Here is a 23,043-nt window from a genome sequence, read left to right as displayed (position 1 = left end):
CTCCCTTCCCTCACAACGTAACCTTCCACCACCTCCCTTCCCTCACAACGTAACCTCCCACCACCTCCCTTCCCTCACAACGTAACCTCCCACCACTTCCCTTCCATCACAACGTAACCTCCCACCACCTCCCTTCCCTCACAACGTAACCTCCCACCACTTCCCTTCCCTCACAACGTAACCTCCCACCACTTCCCTTCCATCACAACGTAACCTCCCACCACTTCCTTCACACCGTAACCTCCCATTCTCCCTTCCATCACAACGTAACCTCCGACCACTTCCTTCACAACGTAACCTCCCACCACCTCCCTTCCCTCACAACGTAACCTTCCACCGCCTCCCTTCCCTCACAACGTAACCTTCCACCACCTCCCTTCCATTACAACGTAACCTACCACCACCTCCCTTCCCTCACAACGTAACCTTCCACCGCCTCCCTTCCCTCACAACGTAACCTCCCACCACCTCCCTTCCTTCACAACGTAACCTTCCACCACCTCCCTTCCCTCACAACGTAACCTCCCACCACCTCCCTTCCCTCACAATGTAACCTTCCACAACCTCCCTTCCCTCACAACGTAACCTTCCACCACCTCCCTTCCCTCACAACGTAACCTCCCACCACCTCCCTTCCCTCTCAACATAACCTCCCACCACCTCCCTTCCATCACAACGTAACCTCCCACCACTTCCTTCACAACGTAACCTCCCACCACCTCCCTTCCTTCACAACGTAACTTCCCACCACCTCCCTTCCATCACAACGTAACCTCCCACCACCTCCCTTCCCTCACAACGTAACCTCCCACCACTTCCCTTCCATCACAACGTAACCTCCCACCACCTCCCTTCCCTCACAACGTAACCTCCCACCACTTCCCTTCCCTCACAAAGTAACCTCCCACCACTTCCCTTCCATCACAACGTAACCTCCCACCACCTCCCTTCCCTCACAACGTAACCTCCCACCACTTCCCTTCCATCACAACGTAACCTCCCACCACCTCCCTTCCCTCACAACGTAACCTCCCACCACTTCCCTTCCATCACAACGTAACCTCCCACCACCTCCCTTCCCTCACAACGTAACCTTCCACCACCTCCCTTCCCTCGCAACGTAACCTTCCACCACCTCCCTTCCCTCACAACGTAACCTTCCACCACCTCCCTTCCCTCACAACGTAACCTTCCACCACCTCCCTTCCCTCACAACGTAACCTCCCACCACCTCCCTTCCCTCACAACGTAACCTTCCATCACCTTCCTTCCCTCGCAACGTAACCTTCCACCACCTCCCTTCCCTCACAACATAAACTTCCACCACCTCCCTTCCCTCACAACGTAACCTCCCACCACCTCCCTTCCCTCACAACGTAACCTTCTACCACCTCCCTTCCCTTGCAACGTAACCTTCCACCACCTCCCTTCCCTCACAACGTAACCTTCCACCACCTCCCTTCTCTCACAACGTAACCTTCCACCACCTCCCTTCCCTCACAACGTAACCTTCCACCACCTCCCTTCCATCACAACGTAACCTCCCACCACTTCCTTCACAACGTAACCTCCCACCACCTCCCTTCCCTCACAACGTAACCTCCCACCACCTCCCTTCCCTCACAACGTAACCTCCCACCACTTCCTTCACACCGTAACCTCCCACCACCTCCCTTCCATCACAACGTAACCTCCGACCACTTCCTTCACAACGTAACCTCCCACCACCTCCCTTCCCTCACAACGTAACCTTCCACCGCCTCCCTTCCCTCACAACGTAACCTTCCACCACCTCCCTTCCATTACAACGTAACCTACCACCACCTCCCTTCCCTCACAACGTAACCTTCCACCGCCTCCCTTCCCTCACAACGTAACCTCCCACCACCTCCCTTCCCTCACAACGTAACCTACCACCACCTCCCTTCCCTCACAACGTAACCTCCCACCACTTCCTTCACACCGTAACGTCCCACCACCTCCCTTCCATCACAACGTAACCTCCGACCACTTCCTTCACAACGTAACCTCCCACCACCTCCCTTCCATTACAACGTAACCTACCACCACCTCCCTTCCCTCACAACGTAACCTTCCACCGCCTCCCTTCCCTCACAACGTAACCTCCCACCACCTCCCTTCCCTCACAACGTAACCTACCACCACCTCCCTTCCCTCACAACGTAACCTCCCACCACTTCCTTCACACCGTAACGTCCCACCACCTCCCTTCCATCACAACGTAACCTCCCACCACTTCCTTCACAACGTAACCTCCCACCACCTCCCTTCCCTCACAACGTAACCTTCCACCGCCTCCCTTCCCTCACAACGTAACGTCCCACCACCTCCCTTCCATCACAACGTAACCTCCGACCACTTCCTTCACAACGTAACCTTCCACCACCTCCCTTCCCTCACAACGTAACCTCCCACCACCTCCCTTCCCTCACAACGTAACCTTCCACCACCTCTCTTCCCTCACAACGTAACCTTCCACCACCTCCCTTCCCTCACAACGTAACCTTCCACCACCTCCCTTCCTTCACAACGTAACCTCCCACCACCTCCCTTCCCTCACAACGTAACCTCCCACCACCTCCCTTCCCTCACAACGTAACCTCCCACCACTTCCTTCACACCGTAACCTCCCACCACCTCCCTTCCCTCACAATGTAACCTTCCACCGCCTCCCTTCCCTCACAACGTAACCTTCCACCACCTCCCTTCCATTACAACGTAACCTACCACCACCTCCCTTCCCTCACAACGTAACCTTCCACCGCCTCCCTTCCCTCACAACGTAACCTCCCACCACCTCCCTTCCCTCACAACGTAACCTACCACCACCTCCCTTCCCTCACAACGTAACCTTCCACCGCCTCCCTTCCCTCACAACGTAACCTTCCACCACCTCCCTTCCCTCACAACGTAACCTCCCACCACTTCCCTTCCATCACAACGTAACCTCCCACCACCTCCCTTCCCTCACAATGTAACCTCCCACCACCCCATCTCGCCATCCCTTCCCTCCCTCACCGACACTTATCATGCAGGGAGTGACCGAAGACCTCCCATTATACACCAAGACGGCTACAATGAGCCGCCGCCGACGTCCACACAGAAGCATACCAACACAGGTCCTCTCACACCACTCCTGGCTCCAGGAGTGCACATATCTCTCAAGTCTTCAAATTAAATGCTGGCGAAGTACTGATCCCCAGGTTATCCAGGTGACACCCGCAGAGACTGAAGCCTGACACAACAGGTCTTTAGTCTTGAAATTAATTCTTGATTGACTTCAGGCGGCTTGCGGCATGACACACCTGCAAGAGACAGGTGTTGGCAAGATCTGATGGTAATATATTCCTATAACTTGTTAAGTAATTAATAAGAGATTCAAGTGAGACAAGGACGACATCTCAGGCTCAACCTACAGACAGACTCTTGTCAGTAACTTGTGCAACCTCACGCAGACGAGGAGTGCTGGGGCTGGAAGAATTAAAAAACACGTCCCAGAGAGTGAGGAAGAATATTTGGACGAGGTTTCGGAATGTTATGGGCCATTATCAAGTCCAGGACAGAACAGAAGGGCCTTTAAATTTTCCTTTCCTAATTGTCGGTTATTTGCGAATTGTTCCAGCCACTGTATTGTGACGTGTGTGTATGTGTGTGTGTGTGTGTGTGTGTGTGTGTGTGTGTGTGTGTGTGTGTGTGTGTGTGTGTGTGTGTGTGTGTGTGTGTGTGTGTGTGTGTGTGTGTGTGTGTGTGTGTGTATGTGTGTGTGTGTGTGTGTGTGTGTGTGTGTGTGTGTGTGTGTGTGTGTGTGTGTGTGTGTGTGTGTGTGTGTGTGTGTGTGTGTGTGTGTGTGTGTGTGTGTGTGTGTGTGTGTGTGTGTGTGTGTGTGTGTGTGTGTGTGTGTGTGTGTGTGTGTGTGTATGTGTGTGTGTATATGTGTGTGTGTGTATGTGTGTGTGTATGTGTGTGTGTATGTGTGTGTATGTGTGTGTGTGTATGTGTGTGTGTATGTGTGTGTGTATGTGTGTGTGTATGTGTGTATGTGTGTGTGTGTGTATGTGTGTGTATGTGTGTGTGTATGTGTGTGTGTATGTGTGTGTGTGTGTGTGTGTGTGTATGTGTGTGTGTATGTGTGTGTGTGTGTGTGTGTGTGTGTATGTGTGTGTGTATGTGTGTGTGTGTGTGTGTGTGTGTGTGTGTGTGTGTGTGTGTGTGTGTGTGTGTGTGTGTGTGTGTGTGTGTGTGTGTGTGTGTGTGTGTGTTACTCACCTAGTTGAGGTTGCAGGGGTCGAGTCCAAGCTCCTGGCCCCGCCTCTTCACTGGTCGCTACTAGGTCACTCTCCTTGAACCATGAGCTTTATCGTACCTCTGCTTAAAGCTATGTATGGATCCTGCCTCCACTACATCGCTTCCCAAACTATTCGTGTGTGTGTGTGTGTGAGAGAGAGAGAGAGAGAGAGAGAGAGAGAGAGAGTGTGTGAGAGAGAGAGAGAGAGAGAGAGAGAGAGAGAGAGAGAGAGAGAGAGAGAGAGAGAGAGAGAGAGAGAGAGAGAGAGAGAGAGAGAGAGAGAGAGAGAGAGAGATTTCTGTTTCTGGACAACAAGCAAAGTCATAACCTAGACAAACACAGCAAGCACAGACAACTAGAGAGACAAACACAGGCAGGCAGGGAGACAAACACAGGCAGGTAGGGAGACCAGCACAGGCAGGTAGGGAGACAAACACAGGCAGGCAGGGAGACAAACACAGGCAGGTAGGGAGACCAGCACAGGCAGGTAGGGAGACAAGCACAGGCAGGTAGGGAGACAAACACAGGCAGGCAGGGAGACAAGCACAGGCAGGTAAAGAGACAAGCACAGGCAGGTAGGGAGACAAGCACAGGCAGACAGGGAGACAAGCACAGGCAGGCAGGGAGACAAGCACAGACAGGCAGGGAGATCAGCACAGGAAGGCAGGGAGATCAGCACAGGCAGGCAGGAAGACAAGCACAGGCAGGCAGGGAGACAAGAACAGGCAGGTAGGGAGACCAGCACAGGGAGGTAGGGAGATCAGCACAGGCAGGTAGGGAGACAAGCGCAGGCAGGCAGGGAGACAAGCACAGGCAGGCAGGGAGACAAGCACATGCAGGTAGGGAGACAAACACAGGCAGGTAGGGAGACAAGCACATGCAGGTAGGGAGACAAGCACAGGCAGGTAGGGAGACAAGCACAGGCAGGTAGGGAGACAAGCACAGGCAGGCAGGGAGACAAGCACAGGCAGGTAGGGAGACAAGCACAGGCAGGTAGGGAGACAAGCACAGGCAGGTAGGGAGACAAGCACAGGCAGGTAGGGAGACAAGCACAGGCAGGTAGGGAGACAAGCACAGGCAGGTAGGGAGACAAGCACAGGCAGGCAGGGAGACAAGCACAGGCAGGCAGGGAGACAAGCACAGACAGGCAGGGAGATCAGCACAGGAAGGCAGGGAGATCAGCACAGGCAGGCAGGAAGACAAGCACAGGCAGGCAGGGAGACAAGAACAGGCAGGTAGGGAGACCAGCACAGGGAGGTAAGGAGATCAGCACAGGCAGGTAGGGAGACAAGCGCAGGCAGGCAGGGAGACAAGCACAGGCAGGCAGGGAGACAAGCACAGACAGGCAGGGAGATCAGCACAGGAAGGCAGGGAGATCAGCACAGGCAGGCAGGAAGACAAGCACAGGCAGGCAGGGAGACAAGAACAGGCAGGTAGGGAGACCAGCACAGGGAGGTAGGGAGATCAGCACAGGCAGGTAGGGAGACAAGCGCAGGCAGGCAGGGAGACAAGAACAGGCAGGTAGAGAGACCAGCACAGGCAGGTAGGGAAACAAGCACAGGCAGGCAGGGAGACAAGCACAGGCAGGCAGGGAGATCAGCACAGGCAAACAGGGAGACAAGCACAGGCAGGTAGGGAGACAAGAACAGGCAGGCGGCGAGACAAGCACAGGCAGGCAGGGAGATCAGCACAGGCAGGTAGGGAGACAAGCTCAGGTAGGTAGGGAGACAAGCACAGGCAGGCAGGGAGACAAGAACAGGCAGGTAGGGAGAGAAGCACAGGCAGGTAGGGAGATTAGCACATGCAGGTAGAGAGATCAGCACAGTCAGGCAGGGAGACAAGCACAGGCAGGTAGGGAGATCAGCATAGGCAGGCAAAGGGACAAGCACAGGCAGGTAGGGAGACAAGCACAGGCAGGCAGGGAGATTAGCACAGGCAGGTAGGGAGACAAGGACAGGCAGGTAGGGAGACAAGCACAGGGAGGTAGGGAGATCAGCACAAGCAGGTAGGGAGACAAGCGCAGGCAGGTAGGGAGACAAGAACAGGCAGGTAGGGAGACCAGCACAGGCAGGTAGGGAGATCAGCACAGGCAGGTAGGGAGACAAGCGCAGGCAGGGAGACAAGCACAGACAGGTAGGGAGATCAGCACAGGCAGGCAGGGAGACAAGGACAGGCAGGTAGGGAGACAAACACAGGCAGGCAGGGAGACAAGCACAGGAAGGCAGGGAGACAAACACAGGCAGGCAGGGAGACAAGAACAGGCAGGTAGAAAGACAAGCACAGGGAGGTAGGGAGATCGGCATAGGCAGTCAGGGAGACAAGCGCAGGCAGGCAGTGAGACAAGCACAGGCAGGTTGGGAGATCAGCACAGGCAGGTAGGGAGACAAGCACAGGCAGGCAGGGAGAGAAGAACAGGAAGGTAGGGAGACAAGCACAGGCAGGTAGGGAGATTAGCACAGGCAGGTAGGGAGATCAGCACAGGCAGGCAGGGAGATCAGCACAGGCAGGCAGGGAGACAAGAACAGGGAGGTAGGGAGACCAGCACAGGGAGGTAGGGAGATCAGCACAAGCAGGTAGGGAGACAAGCGCAGGCAAGTAGGGAGACAAGAACAGGCAGGTAGAGAGACCAGCACAGGCAGGGCCGGATTAAGAAGTCTCCGGGCCCTAGGGTATTCAGATTGGCGGGGCCCCTTTGAGTTACGGGTAAGCGAAGCGACCCCTTCCAGCTTGGGGGTGGGGAGGGGGTCGGTGTGAGCCTGTTTAAGGTCTAATTAAATACATTCTGGCTATTTAGATTAAATTTAATAGGGAAAGTACATCAAGACAACCAAAACCATTTACCATCAGCCATTATAACTATCTCGTTAAATCATGCATTTTAAAGAGAATAAACTCAAGACAGCATAGTATTACTAGATTAGGCTATTAAAGTAGTGACATCATGTACCTATTATGTTCAGCATAACTACTACAACACTATTATTCCCTTTATAAATCACTGACCATTATTGTTATCATTGCATCATGCATAAGACTATCAAATCATATAAGCTCAAGAAAGTAAAGAATTGTTTATATTCACAGGCACTTCATAAATAAACTTTTTTCTGGATTTCATATTGGCAAAATCATCAATTATATTCTGAAAATCAATATTTCTTGTTAGATCAGACTCAATGGTCAACAAGGCTAGGTTACACAATTTGTCTTGGCTCATTGTTGAACGGAGCTAGTTTTTCACTCTTTTCAAAACAGAAAATGAACGTTCTCCTTCACAGTTAGTAGCTGGAAGTGTTAGGTAAGGCGATACACTATATCAACATTAGGGAAGGTTTCTGAGATACCTGCATTTCTTAAATGTTTCAAAGCCGCTGAGGGCGCACATTTTTCAGGTGGAGCTTTAATCTGATTCATATACCCAGAAAAATGAACTATTTCTTCAACAAATGTGTCCTGAACATCTGCTGAAAGTTGTTGCAACTTTAATGCAGCTTCTCTCAATTCTGCATCTGGCATAGATAGTAGTAATTTTGAACAGAAATCCAAACTTGTCATTGAGATTCTGGTAGATTTCTTTTCTTTTCACCAATTCTGTAATCAGTAAATCCAGAATGACGAAGTATGTAGCTGTCTTACATTTCTGCCTTGGTAGCAACACAATTTCATTGTCTGGCTCTTCAAAATTGCGTTTCCTCTTCCTTGACCGCTGATGATCAGCCCAGTAACTGTAGTCTTTCACCAGCAGTTTAGCTTTCTCTTCAAACATTTCAAAAGCTTCATCATTGCGAAGTGAGCTTACAAATTCCACTAAGCCTGCATAGAGGTTAGCACAAGTAGCCATTTCAATTTCAATTTTCTGAAGTGTCTTGTTCGTGGCATTTAACCGTTCCAGTATACAGTCCCAAAGCACACTGAGTAAGGCCAATTCAAAATCTTCCAATTTTGATGCTAAGCTGGCTGCTTCACTTCTTGTAGTTGCTGTCTGGTCTTCATCCTCTGCTATTTGGATCAAAGCAGAACGTATTTCAGCAAAGCTGTCTTTCAAAGCATGTTGCATCATGCTGCGCTGACCACCTTGTTGTTGATAATGATTTGATGACATCTCCATGAATGGTTGACTTGAGTATACTCCACCGATGAGTTGAAGCAGAGAAAAAATTAAAGAGTGCTTGTAAAAGTCCAAAAAATGAAACTGCAGCGACACAACACTCCGCAGCACATGACCCAACAAGATTAAGAGAATGTGCTGAGCAGGGCACATATTCAGCAAGTGGGTTGATTTGCTTGATACGGGCTTGCAATCCATTATATTTACCCGACATGTTACTTGCATTGTCGTAGCTCTGGCCACGGCGATCCATAATAGAGAGATCATGTTCAAGCAGAGTATCCAGTACTACATTCATCATTGTTTCTCCATCATGGCCTGAAAGAGGAATGAATTTTATAAAGCGCTCTACAGGCTTACCACTGGAGTCGAGAAAGCGAACAATGAATGTCAATTGATCTGTATGTGAAATATCTGGTGTTGAATCTACACTTACTGCAAAGTATTTTGCAGTTTTCACAGCTGCTATGATGTTATTGAGGACCTTCTTAGTCATCAGTTCAATAAATTCATTGCATATAGTAGATGACATGTAAGATACAGTGCCTCTTCCTGCATTCCCAAGGCGTGACACATGATTTGCTAAGAATGGATCGAATTGTGCTAACAGTTCTATGATCCCTAGGAAATTGCCATTGTTTTCCGAACCAAAAACCTCAGTTTCTCCACGGAAAGCAAGTCCTCTTAGAGCTCAGAATTTTACAACAGCAACAACTCTTTCTAGAACTTTTCTCCAATAAGTGCGCTCTTTTTCAGTTTGATTTTCCAAATGAGAATCCAATAAGTCTTTTTTCTGTGCACGAAATACACTGGCTAAAATACAGCTCCTGTGAGTGTTGCTGTTTTCATGTTCCTCGAAACGCTTGGATTTTTTCCAGTCATTGAACCTCTGTGTGAAGGTATTTTCTTTGGTAGAAAATAGCTTGCATGCTGAACAGTACACTTTTCCTGAGCTTTCAGAGTATACCATCCATGATCTTTTCACAGTTTCTGAATTTGCAAGCTTCCTATAAAACATAGATGACTTTAAACAACGACGACTTCCATCATCATAAATCCTTGCTGATTTCCTAAAGTCAATGTTCAGAGTTTGACTGAAGTTTTCTGCAATGAAAGCATTACGTAGAGAATCTGGGATTACATTTGGCCATGAGGCAGGATCTTTTAAGACAAATCCTGTGGATGAAATGTCCGTTGAGACATTGAGAGGAGACACGAAAGAAGTAGATGCTGGCTGAGAAATAATGGAGGGAGGGCTTCCTGTATGATCTGACGTATCTGCAGATTCAACTGTACTGGTAACATCAGAAACTGTTTTCGTGAGCATGTCTGTGATCTTTCTGCAGCTTCCTACATTTTTCTTTTTCTGTTCTTCTTGAATTTTCTTCTTTCTTTTCTGTGACCCACTCGCATAAGAACGTCCAACATCACGTTCACGAGATGCCATAATGAGGATGTATCACTGTCTGTAATCATGCAAATACAAATTTTTCATTATCAATTATTATTAATTTTTAGTTATTATTAAATTTTTTTTTCTGTCAATTGGGGGGATATGGCCCTTGTAGCCCCCTTTCCTCTGGCTGCGCATCTAAAAATTCAAAACGTTACCAGAAAGGAGTCATATACAGAACTTTTACCATAGATAGGTTAGTGATTTGGGCTACGAATATTTTACTAATTCATCCTCCTTGATCTCCAATTTACTTAAACAGAAATCATACTGAGTCCAAGAACAATGCACAATGGTATTTATATTACCATTTTCATAACTAAACTAATCATTATGTTTTGCATGATATATGGCCTACCACCATAGATAAGGACATGAGAATTAAAGAATGCAGGGACAATTTTCAGTTTCACCCAACCAACGATTTTCTGATGTGGCTTATGTGTTTCTGGGGAAATATGTAGTAAATTAATTGAGGTTCTACATCACTTCCGTCGCAACTTGAAAACTAAGCATTTGCGACGGAAGTGATGTAGAACATCAATCAATTGAGATCTGTTATTGAAATGATAAAGACTTAAAGAGGGGACAAAGTGCTTTTAAAACCTACAAACGGAAGTCAGTTTGCGTTTTTAGGTTTTTCTTTATAGTATTTTTACCAAAAATGCGTCTTTACTGGTCCATGCGTCTTTACTGGTCAAGTAACCCTATCAGGTACCTCCCTTAACATTTAGAGGCGAAAACAAACATTTATCCATACACATCAATGTCTATCAACAACACTTCAGTTAATTTGTCACAGTACAAGTCTAGATAACGTGTAATTACTACAGAAAATTGGAGAGGAATCTCCCATACTCACCCATTAGCGGGAAAACACAGCTGTTCTGATGTAAACAAAGGCGTGTTGAGTGTTGCCATCTAAGGTTAGGTTTATTTATTTTTATTTATTTTATTTCATTATTTATTTTTGTTTTGATTAATTTTTAAAAATCAATTTTACTCTCCAAACACTTGAACTTTTTAGGTAGGGACCCCTTTGCACTTGCACCATGTGCGCAGTCTTGGATGAGCCCCTGAACCCCTTGGACTGCGGGGCCCCCAAATGCGCGGGGCCCTAGGCAAATGCCTAGTTTGCCTATGCGGTAATCCGGCCCTGAGCACAGGCAGGTAGGGAGATCAGCACAGGCAGGTAGGGAGACAAGCGCAGGCAGGTAGGGAGACCAGCACAGGCAGGTAGGGAGACCAGCACAGGCAGGTAGGGAGACCAGCACAGGCAGGTAGGGAGACCAGCACAGGCAGGTAGGGAGACCAGCACAGGCAGGTAGGGAGACCAGCACAGGCAGGTAGGGAGACCAGCACAGGCAGGTAGGGAGACCAGCACAGGCAGGTAGGGAGACCAGCACAGGCAGGTAGGGAGACCAGCACAGGCAGGTAGGGAGACCAGCACAGGCAGGTAGGGAGACCAGCACAGGCAGGTAGGGAGACCAGCACAGGCAGGTAGGGAGACCAGCACAGGCAGGTAGGGAGACCAGCACAGGCAGGTAGGGAGACCAGCACAGGCAGGTAGGGAGACCAGCACAGGCAGGTAGGGAGACCAGCACAGGCAGGTAGGGAGACCAGCACAGGCAGGTAGGGAGACCAGCACAGGCAGGTAGGGAGACCAGCACAGGCAGGTAGGGAGACCAGCACAGGCAGGTAGGGAGACCAGCACAGGCAGGTAGGGAGACCAGCACAGGCAGGTAGGGAGACCAGACAGGCAGGTAGGGAGACCAGCACAGGCAGGTAGGGAGACCAGCACAGGCAGGAGACCAGCACAGGCAGGTAGGGAGACCAGCACAGGCAGGTAGGGAGACCAGCACAGGTAGGGAGACCAGGCAGGTAGGGAGACCAGCACAGGCAGGTAGGGAGACCAGCACAGGCAGGTAGGGAGACCAGCACAGGCAGGTAGGGAGACCAGCACAGGCAGGTAGGGAGACCAGCACAGGCAGGTAGGGAGACCAGCACAGGCAGGTAGGCACAGGCCAGCACAGGCAGGTAGGGAGACCAGCACAGGCAGGTAGGGAGCACAGGCCAGCACAGGCAGGTAGGGAGACCAGCACAGGCAGGTAGGGAGACCAGCACAGGCAGGTAGGGAGACCAGCACAGGCAGGTAGGGAGATCAGCACAGGCAGGTAGGGAGATCAGCACAGGCAGGTAGGGAGACAAGCGCAGGCAGGCTTGTCTCCCTGCGCAGGCAGGGAGACAAGCACAGGCAGGTAGGGAGACCAGCACAGGCAGGTAGGGAGACCAGCACAGGCAGGTAGGGAGACCAGCACAGGCAGGTAGGGAGACCAGCACAGGCTGGGCGGGAGACCAGCACAGGCAGGTGGGGAGACCAGCACAGGCAGGTAGGGAGACCAGCACAGGCAGGTAGGGGAGACCAGCACAGGCAGGTAGGGAGACCAGCACAGGCAGGTAGGGAGACCAGCACAGGCAGGTAGGGAGACCAGCACAGGCAGGTAGGGAGACCAGCACAGGCAGGTAGGGAGACCAGCACAGGCAGGTAGGGAGACCAGCACAGGCAGGTAGGGAGACCAGCACAGGCAGGTAGGGAGACCAGCACAGGCAGGTAGGGAGACCAGCACAGGCAGGTAGGGAGACCAGCACAGGCAGGTAGGGAGACCAGCACAGGCAGGTAGGGAGACCAGCACAGGCAGGTAGGGAGACCAGCACAGGCAGGTAGGGAGACCAGCACAGGCAGGTAGGGAGACCAGCACAGGCAGGTAGGGAGACCAGCACAGGCAGGTAGGGAGACCAGCACAGGCAGGTAGGGAGACCAGCACAGGCAGGTAGGGAGACCAGCACAGGCAGGTAGGGAGACCAGCACAGGCAGGTAGGGAGACCAGCACAGGCAGGTAGGGAGACCAGCACAGGCAGGTAGGGAGACCAGCACAGGCAGGTAGGGAGACCAGCACAGGCAGACCAGCACAGGCAGGTAGGGAGCACAGTCAGGAAGGGAGACCAGCACAGGCAGGTAGGGAGACCAGCACAGGCAGGTAGGGAGACCAGCACAGGCAGGTAGGGAGACCAGCACAGGCAGGTAGGGAGACCAGCACAGGCAGGTAGGGAGACCAGCACAGGCAGGTAGGGAGACCAGCACAGGCAGGTAGGGAGACCAGCACAGGCAGGTAGGGAGACCAGCACAGGCAGGTAGGGAGACCAGCACAGGCAGGTAGGGAGACCAGCACAGGCAGGTAGGGAGACCAGCACAGGCAGGTAGGGAGACCAGCACAGGCAGGTAGGGAGACCAGCACAGGCAGGTAGGGGACCAGCACAGGCAGGTAGGGAGACCACAGGCAGGTAGGGAGACCAACACAGGCAGGTAGGGAGACCAGCACAGGCAGGTAGGGAGACCAGCACAGGCAGGTAGGGAGACCAGCACAGGCAGGTAGGGAGACCAGCACAGGCAGGTAGGGAGACCAGCACAGGCAGGTAGGGAGACCAGCACAGGCAGGTAGGGAGACCAGCACAGGCAGGTAGGGAGACCAGCACAGGCAGGTAGGGAGACCAACACAGGCAGGTAGGGAGACCAGCACAGGCAGGTAGGGAGACCAGCACAGGCAGGTAGGGAGACCAGCACAGGCAGGTAGGGAGACCAACACAGGCAGGTAGGGAGACCAGCACAGGCAGGTAGGGAGACCAGCACAGGCAGGTAGGGAGACCAACACAGGCAGGTAGGGAGACCAGCACAGGCAGGTAGGGAGACCAACACAGGCAGGTAGGGAGACCAACACAGGCAGGTAGGGAGACCAACACAGGCAGGTAGGGAGACCAACACAGGCAGGTAGGGAGACCAACATAGACAGAAAGGCAGACAGTTTCAACAGTATAATTTGTTAAATATATATAATATACATAAAAGATTATTTCCAGAATCTTATTAGCATTATTATACAGGAAGAAGGTCTTGTAGATGTCCTCTGAACCAAGATTCCACGATGTTGCAGTGTCTGACAAGTTGTGTAAGAAAGGTATAAAATACCGACAATTGTCGGTATTTTATACCTTTCTTACACAACTTGTCAGACACTGCAACATCATGGAATCTTGGTTTAGAGAACATCTACATCACCTTCACGGCTGCTGCAACTAACCCATCAATTTGGGAAGGACCTACTTCCACTGGGGAATCCCACCTACCAGTGACTATGCCCTCGTCTGCTACACGTCCCTTTCACTGACGCCTATATAAGCGCCAGTCTCCTTGCCTGTGCTTCAGAATCTCTACAACCACGGTGCTCTAAACACCATCTCCAAGGCTGAGGGACTGATTACCTCATCTTTTGTATATAGTTCTACTGTCTTCTAATTATGTCTTAGAATCTGTACTGATAAAGCCACTGGATGGCGAAACGTCTACAATAAAGATATCCAGATGTTGCACATATGTCTTAACTTTCACAGCATTATTATAATCAAAGGGGAAGCACTAAACCCGTAGGATTATACAGCGAATGTGGGGGGATGTGGAAGGTATTCAGGTTTAATTCGGGGAACTGGAGCACATACCCAATTCCCTAGATCAAGAGCCCCTCACCAGCATCAAGGAACCTTCCTTGAGGGGATCTTATTAGCAAAGAACTGAGTTAATACTATTTTTAGTACTAATAAATGTTCAGTGATATGACTGATTTTAAAACGGTTGGTTGGTTAATGGGTTTTAAGCCTATCGGTTACACCAGGGTCATTAATTAAGGCTTCATATCGCTTGTTCGCTACCAGTCAAGGACACTAATTCATAAAGGAATGACTTAAAGCAAACTCTGTGTATACACCGAGAGACATTCACCTCTCGGTGTATATAGTACATTCTGTGTGGGTAAAATTAAACTTCAAAAAACACGTGAAGGGAGGGAGGGACGTTGTCCAGCAGATCCTGGGTATGGTGGCAGCTAGACCAGTGGGCCTGCCAACCTAAAAGGAAAAAAAAAATATTTACTGGCGAGCTTCAGGACTCCTGGGAGGGCCCCAAAGGATCTATAAATTTTCACCTCGTTATCCGATCAGCGATAATACCCCTCATCCGGCCCCTGACACGGTCACTCAACAGCGGATTTATGAGCGCCAGATAAGGCCCAGAGCTGTCTCCTTGTGGTACCCCAGCTCTTCGTATTGGGAAGTACCGAGACGTTATTCCTGCTCTTGCGGGTACGCTGCTGTCACTACAGATGCACCGGGAGTGAGGATCACCGCTGCTCACCGGGATCAAGTGTGTTTACCAGGGTTGTCGTTCGTGGGTCACAATTATTTTAGATTCGATGCCCGAATGAATAGCTGCAGGACCATAAATGGTACCTGGAGGATCTATAGTTCTGGCAACAATCGTCATGGACTTTAAGGGTGAATTTACAACTCTTTCAAGTAATTTGGGCGTCTTTAATGTGAATAAGTCACCTTTAAATTACTCCTGGATGGTTGTTAATTCAGTATCGACCTCCAAAAACTCCTCCTTGCTACATTATCACTCATGATCCAATTTACGACGACATCAATTTTACTCTAAAACTGATTTCGAAAAACTGTATATGTTGTTTTTGTAAGTGGTAGGATATAAACAGAATAATTTATCTACTGACTGTGTATTATAGCACATTATTAAATTATAAAACCAGCGAGGAAATCATTCTAGGTACAAGCTGTGGACTGTATTAACAGAGAATCCAGAGGGTTGGAGAGATGTTTGTAACATCACCACCACCACCGCCACCACAAGCGCCACCACAACAACCACCACCACCACCACCAAAACAAGTACCGCCACAACTAACACCACAACCACCAAAATCACCACCACTACCTCCACCACCACCATCACTACCACCACCATCAATCACCACCACCACCATCACTACCACCACCAACACCACCACAACCACCATCACCATCACCATCACCACCGCAACCACCACCACCATCACCACCACAACTACCGTCACCACCACAGCAACAACCAATACCACCACCACTATCATAACAAGCACCACCACAACCACCACCACCACCACCAAAACAAGTACCGCCACAACCAACATCACAACCACCACTACCAAAATCACCACCACTACCTCCACCACCACCACCACAACCACCATCACCATCACCACCGCAACCACGACCACCATCACCACCACAACCACCGTCACCACCACAGCAACAACCAATACCACCACCACTATCACCACAAGCACCACCACAACCACCACCACCACCAAAACAAGTACCGCCACAACTAACACCACAACCACCACCACCAAAATCACCATCACTACCACAACCACCACCACAACCACCATCACCACCACAACCACCATCACCATCACCACCACAACCACCATCACAATCACCACCGCAACAACCAATACCACCACCATCACCACAACCACCACCATCTTCACTGAATAAAAACACCTTACCCAAACAGACAACACAATTATAACTACACGAAGACTAGTCTATGACACGTATAACAAATGTTAGATAAAAGAGAAGCAAAACATTGTTAGTGCAACACCGACATAATTACATACAATAATATACCAAGACAATGATTAACACAAGTATGACAGTGTAAAACCTACTAGTATAGGACTAGTATAGTGTACTAGTATAGGACATATACACGTAACATGTACATCTTATTGGTAACACACGTGTGCACAAGTATCACCTTACATGTAACACAGGTGCACAAGTAACACTTTACAAGTAACACAGGTGCACAAGTAACACCTTACAGGTAATTAACACTGAAGTCAGTTTAATTAACGTCAAACATGTGATTAAAGGATTAGCCTTATTAAACTGTAGCTACATTTAATTTAAGCAGTGACACTGCTAATGCTGGTATATGTTGTTATTATATATATATATATATATATATATATATATATATATATATATATATATATATATATATATATATATATATATATATATACATATATGAGAGAGAGAGAGAGAGAGAGAGATGAATCCAAAGTCAGCTGTGTGGTAGCACCTGACATTGCTGGCGCTTTCGACCGGGTGTGGCACCAGGGCCTCTTAGCAAAACTTCAAGCACTGGGAATTGCAGGCTCTACACTACGTCTCCTCAGTGATTACCTTCATGATAGATCTCTAAGGGTAGTTCTCAATGGAACGGAATCAGCAAGACTTCCTATTGGGGCAAGTGTTCCACAAGGAAGCGTGCTGGGACCATTGTTATGGAATGTCTACTTCAACGTCCTTCTTCATCTCATCCCAGAATCACATGCATATGCAGACGACTGTACATTGACATTCACTTATCCAAGAGAAGAAATGCCAGCTGCTCTAAGCTACATCAATCACCAGCTAAGAGCTATATCAGCTTGGGGAAATAGATGGCAAGTAACATTTGCACCTGAGAAAACGCAAATGATGATCGTCTCTAGGCACCATGATGATAATGCTGGTACAGTAGTAAGGATGAATGGGAGGGTGTTGGCACCTGGAGAAGAAGATGATATCCTTGGGGTGAAATTTGACTCCAAACTAACCATGAAGAACCATGTTGTAAATCTTGCAAACAAGGCAGCCAGGAAGCTTACAGCACTTCGCCGTATCTCGCATCTGCTTGAAAGTAGGGGTTGCAAGATTCTGTACGAGGCACAAGTACGCTCACACCTTGAGTATGCTCCACTTTCTTGGTTTGCCTGCCCCCCCTCTCATCTGCGACTGCTTGACAGAGTAGAGAACAGAGCAAGACGTCTTATCTCTCGCCTGGACCCATCCTGGATGTATCTGTCATTTCAGCAGAGCCTTCAACACAGGAGGGATGTGGGTGGCCTTACTGTTATGTACAAGGCCAATATTGTCAAAGTACCACACTTGGATCCACTTCGAGGACAGCGTGAAACAAGCTTTTATGCGAAAAGAAGGGTAGAAAGCAGCAACTTCACTCTGGCTGTACCCTTCTCCAGAACATCACTCCATCTTAGATCATACATACCCAGGATGACTCGTGTATGGAACACATTTGTACAGCATAATGATGTCAACGAGATAAAGTCAGTTGATCAAATGAAAATGCTGGCCCACAGATGGCTCCAACTTCATCCTGTTCCCTACTTGTATGTCTCATAACAATAAAAATGCTTTCAAATGAGCTGATGTAGGTAACAGCTCTTAGCTTGCCAATAAAGTTAGGAATCCTTAACGTGTAAATAGCTTGTCAATAAAGCTAGGGATCCTTAACCTTGTCAAACCCTGTGTAAAAAAAAAAAAAAAAAAAAAAAAAAAAAAAAAAAAAAAAAAAAAAAAAAAAAAAAAAAAAAAAAAAAAAAAAAAAAAAAAATAGATAGATAGATAGAGAGAGAGAGAGAGAGAGATTTTTAACACGGCCGTTTTCCACCGAGGCAGGGTGACCTAAATAGAAAGAGAAACCCAAAAAGAAAAAACTTTGATCATTCAACACTTTCACCATCATTCATACATAATCACTGTTTTTGTAGAGGCGCTCAGGTACGACAGTTTAGACGTCCCAACAAACTGACAATATCCCAAACCCCTCCTTTACATTGCAGGCATTGTACTTCCAGGACTCAGTTCTGGCTAACGGTTTCCCTGAATCCCTTTATAAAATATTACCCTGCTTAGACTCCAACAGCTCGTCAGGTAGCAAAAACGATTCGTCTAAATTCACTCCTATCTAACACGCTCACGCACGCTTGCTGGAAGTCCAAGCCCCTCGCCCACAAATCCTCCTTTACCCCCGTCTTCCAACCTTCTCGGGAACGACCCTTACCCGGCCTTCCTTCCCACATTGCTTCCCTATCCACTCTGTCATATGGCTTTTCTAACTCCATAAATGCAATGAAAACTTCCTTACCTTTATCTAAATACTGTTCACATACACGCTTTAATGTACATACTTGATCTACACATCCCCTACTCATTCTAAGGCCTCTTTGCTCATCGGCAATCCTGCTGTCTGCCTTACCTCTAATTCTTATGCATTAAATATATATATATATATATATATATATATATATATATATATATATATATATATATATATATATATATATATATATATATATATATATATATATATATATATATATATATATATATATATATATATATATATATATATATATATATATATATATATATATATATATATATATGTCGTGCCGAATAGGCAAAACTTGCGATCTTGGCTTAAATAGCAACGCTCATCTTGCCATATAGGACAAGTGAAAATTTGTGTATGCGATAATTTCGCCAAAGTCATTCTGAACCTAAAGAAAAAAATATATTTCACTGTGTTTGTTTAGTATTAAATTACTGTAAACAAATATAAAATATATTTAGTTGGGTTAGGCTAAAATAAACTGTTTTTGTTATAATAAGGTTTGGTAAGTTTTCTAAGTTCCTTTTGGTGCAAAATTACAAATTTTTACATCAACATTAATGAAAAAAATGTATCTTTAAACGTAAAAGAGAAAATTTTAGAAAGAACTTAATTTTAAATGAGTTCTTGCTAATTGACCAGTTTTACATATTCGGCACTACATATCTATATCTATATATATATCTATATATATATATATATATATATATATATATATATATATATATATATATATATATATATATATATATATATATATATATATATATATATATGTCGTGCCGAATATGTAAAACTGGTCAATTAGCAAGAACTCATTTAAAATTAAGTCCTTTCTAATATTTTCTCTTATACTTTTGAAGATATATTTTTTTCATTAATGTTAATTTAAAATTTTTTAATTTTTCTCCAAAAGAATCTTAGAAAACTTACCTAACCTAATTATAAGAAGAACAATTTATTTTAGCCTAACCCAACTAAATATATTTTAGATTTGTTTACAGTAATTTAATACTAAACAAACACAGTGAAATATATTTTTTTCGTTAGGTTCAGAATGATTTTGGCGAAATTATTGCATAGACAAATTTTCACTTGTCCTATATGGCAAGATGAACGTTGCTATTTAAGCCAAGATGGCAAGTTCTGCCTATTCGGCACGACATATATATATATATATATATAAATATATATATATATGTCGTGCCGAATAGACAGAACTTGCGATTTTGGCTTAAATAGCAACGCTCATATTGCCATATAGGACAAGTGAAAATTTGTGTATGCAATAATTTCGCCAAAATCATTCTGAACCTAACGGAAAAAAATATATTTCACTGTGTTTGTTTAGTATTAAATTATTGTAAACAAATCTAAAATATATTTAGTTGGGTTAGGCTAAAATAAATTGCTCTTGTTATAATAAGGTTAGGTAAGTTTTCTAAGTTCATTTTGGTGCAAAATTATAAATTTTTACATCAACATTAATGAAAAAAATATATCTTTAAACGTATAAGAGAAAATTTTAGAAAGGACTTAATTTTAAATGAGTTCTTGCTAATTGGCCAGTTTTGCATATTCGGCACGACATATATATATATAAATATGTATATATATATATATATATATATATATATATATATATATATATATATATATATATATATATATATATATATAATTATACGTATATTAAAACTTGCGATTATGGTTGTAATAGCATCGTTCTTCTTGCCGAATAAGACAATCGAAAATAAAAATTTGTGTATGCAATAATTTCGCAAAAATCATTCTGAACCTAACGAAAAAAAATATATTTCACTGAGTTTGTTTAGTATTAAATTACTGTTAGCAAATCTAAAATATATTTAGTTGGGTTAGGCTAAAATAAATTGTTCTTGTTATAATAAGGTTAGGTAGGTTTTCTAAGATTCTTTTGGTGCAAAATTAAAATTTTTTACATTAATGAAAAATATATATCTTTAAATGTATAAAAGAAAATTTTAGAAAAGACTTAATTTTAAATGAGTTCTTGCTAATTGACCAGTTTTACATATTCGGCACGACATATATACATACACACACACACACACACACACACACACATATATATATATATATATATATATATATATATATATATATATATATATATATATATATATATATACATATATGTGTGTGTGTGTGTGTGTGTGTGTGTGTGTGTGTGTGTGTGTGTGTGTGTGTGTGTGTGTGTGTGTGTGTGTGTGTGTCTGTGTGTGTGTAAAGTGGAGGAAGAAAAATTTCGGAAGGAATACTAATATATTCCGTCAGAGGCCACCAACTGCAACCCAACTGAAGTCCTTCCCACGGCCCAGGAGCTTTATCAGTGGATCTATTCTTACCCAGTTCTCTATGTCACATAATCTATGGAGTCATATTAAGCTATAATGAACAAATGTCAATGAATAAAGAGAACAATGGACGGTGAGGCGACTCACGGTCTCCTATTGGACGTCCTGGCTCCTGGGTACCTCCGTCAGTGGAGCGTCGGAGTGTCAGTCTCGAGGCTGCGGTTCGTCTCATTTACAATTCTGTTTATTCATTGACACTTGTACATTATAATTTAATTTGAGTTTATAGAATAATTATACATATTCTTTCAACACACCGAGGCAGGGTTACCTGGATTACCTGGAGGTTATTCCGGGGATCAACGCCCCCGCGGCCCGGTCCATGACCAGGCCTCCCGGTGGATCAGGGCCTGATCAACCAGGCTGTTACTGCTGGCCGCACGCAGCCCAAAGTACGAGCCACAGCCAGGCTGATCCGGCACTGACTTTAGGTATCTGTCCAGCTCTCTCTTGAAGGCAACCAGGGGTTTATTGGTAATTTCCCTAATGCTTGATGGGAGGCTGTTGAACAGTCTTGGGCCCCGGACACTTATGGTGTTTTCTCTTAGTGTACCAATGGCGCCCCTACTTTTAATAGGGGGCATTTTGCATCGCCTGCCAAGTCTTTTACTTTCGTAGGGAGTGATTTCTTTGTGCAGATTTGGGACCATTCCTTCCAAGATTTTCCAAGTGTAGATTATAATATATCTCTCCCTCCTGCGTTCCAACGAGTACAAGTCAAGTGCTTCCAAGCGTTCCCAGTAGTTAAGGTGCTTGACAGAACTTATACGTGCAGTATAGGATCTCTGTACACTCTCTTTTATTATTATTATTATAATCAAGGGGGAAGCGCTAAACCCGGAGGATTATACAGCGCCTGGGGGGGGGGATGTGGAAGGCATTCAGGCTTAATTCGGGGAACTGGAGCACAGATCCAATTCCCTAAATCAAGAGCCCCTCACCAACATCAAGGAACCTTCCTTGAGGGGCGTACACTCTCTAGATCTGCAATTTCACCTGCTTTGAATGGAGATGTTAATGTACAGCAGTATTCCAGCCTAGAGAGAACAAGTGATTTGAAAAAGATCATTATCGGCTTGCGCATCTCTCGTTTTGAACGTTCTCACTTGCGATCGTTGCACTGTTGTGATCCTTGAAAGTGAGATCCTCAGACATTACTACTCCCAGGTCCCTTACATTATTTTAACATGGTTAGTTTTGATGTTACTTCCTTGTTTACGAAAGTTCCTGTTGATGATTTATTAAGTTTCTTATCTGAAGAACTCGTTAACTATGATTTACAATTGCCAGTTCCTACTATCATTAAACTTATTAAACTTTGCATTGTTGATGCAAAATTTGTATTTAATGATAAGTTTTACACTCAGAAGTTTGGTATGGCAATGGGAAATCCTCTTTCACCTGTTCTTAGTAACCTATACATGGAATTTTTTGAAACAAGGTTGCTTAACACAATCCTCCCTAATAGAGCTAAATGGTTCAGATATGTTGATGATATTTTGTGTCTTATGCCCAAAAATGTAGATATACACCATTTCCTTGGAAAATTAAATAACTTAGCCCATTCTATAAACTTTACTGTTGAGTTTGAAGAAAATAACTCATTGCCTTTTCTAGATGTTTTAATTATTAAGGGTAATAATGAATTCAAATTTAAAATTTACAGAAAACCTACAAATAACTGTTCCTATGTCCACTATTATTCCTCGCATCAAGATAGAGTCAAACTGTCTGTTTTCTCATCAATGTTTTTGAGAGCTTTACGAATCTGTAGTCCTGAGTTCATAGATGAGGAAATATCCAAAATTTATGAAATAGGTAATGATTTAAAATACCCAAGAAATGTAATTGATAAATCTTTTA

The sequence above is a fragment of the Cherax quadricarinatus genome, chromosome 9 (assembly GCF_038502225.1).
Source record: "Cherax quadricarinatus isolate ZL_2023a chromosome 9, ASM3850222v1, whole genome shotgun sequence".
NCBI lineage: Eukaryota > Metazoa > Arthropoda > Malacostraca > Decapoda > Parastacidae > Cherax > Cherax quadricarinatus.
Note: the sequence above shows the minus strand (reverse complement) of the source record.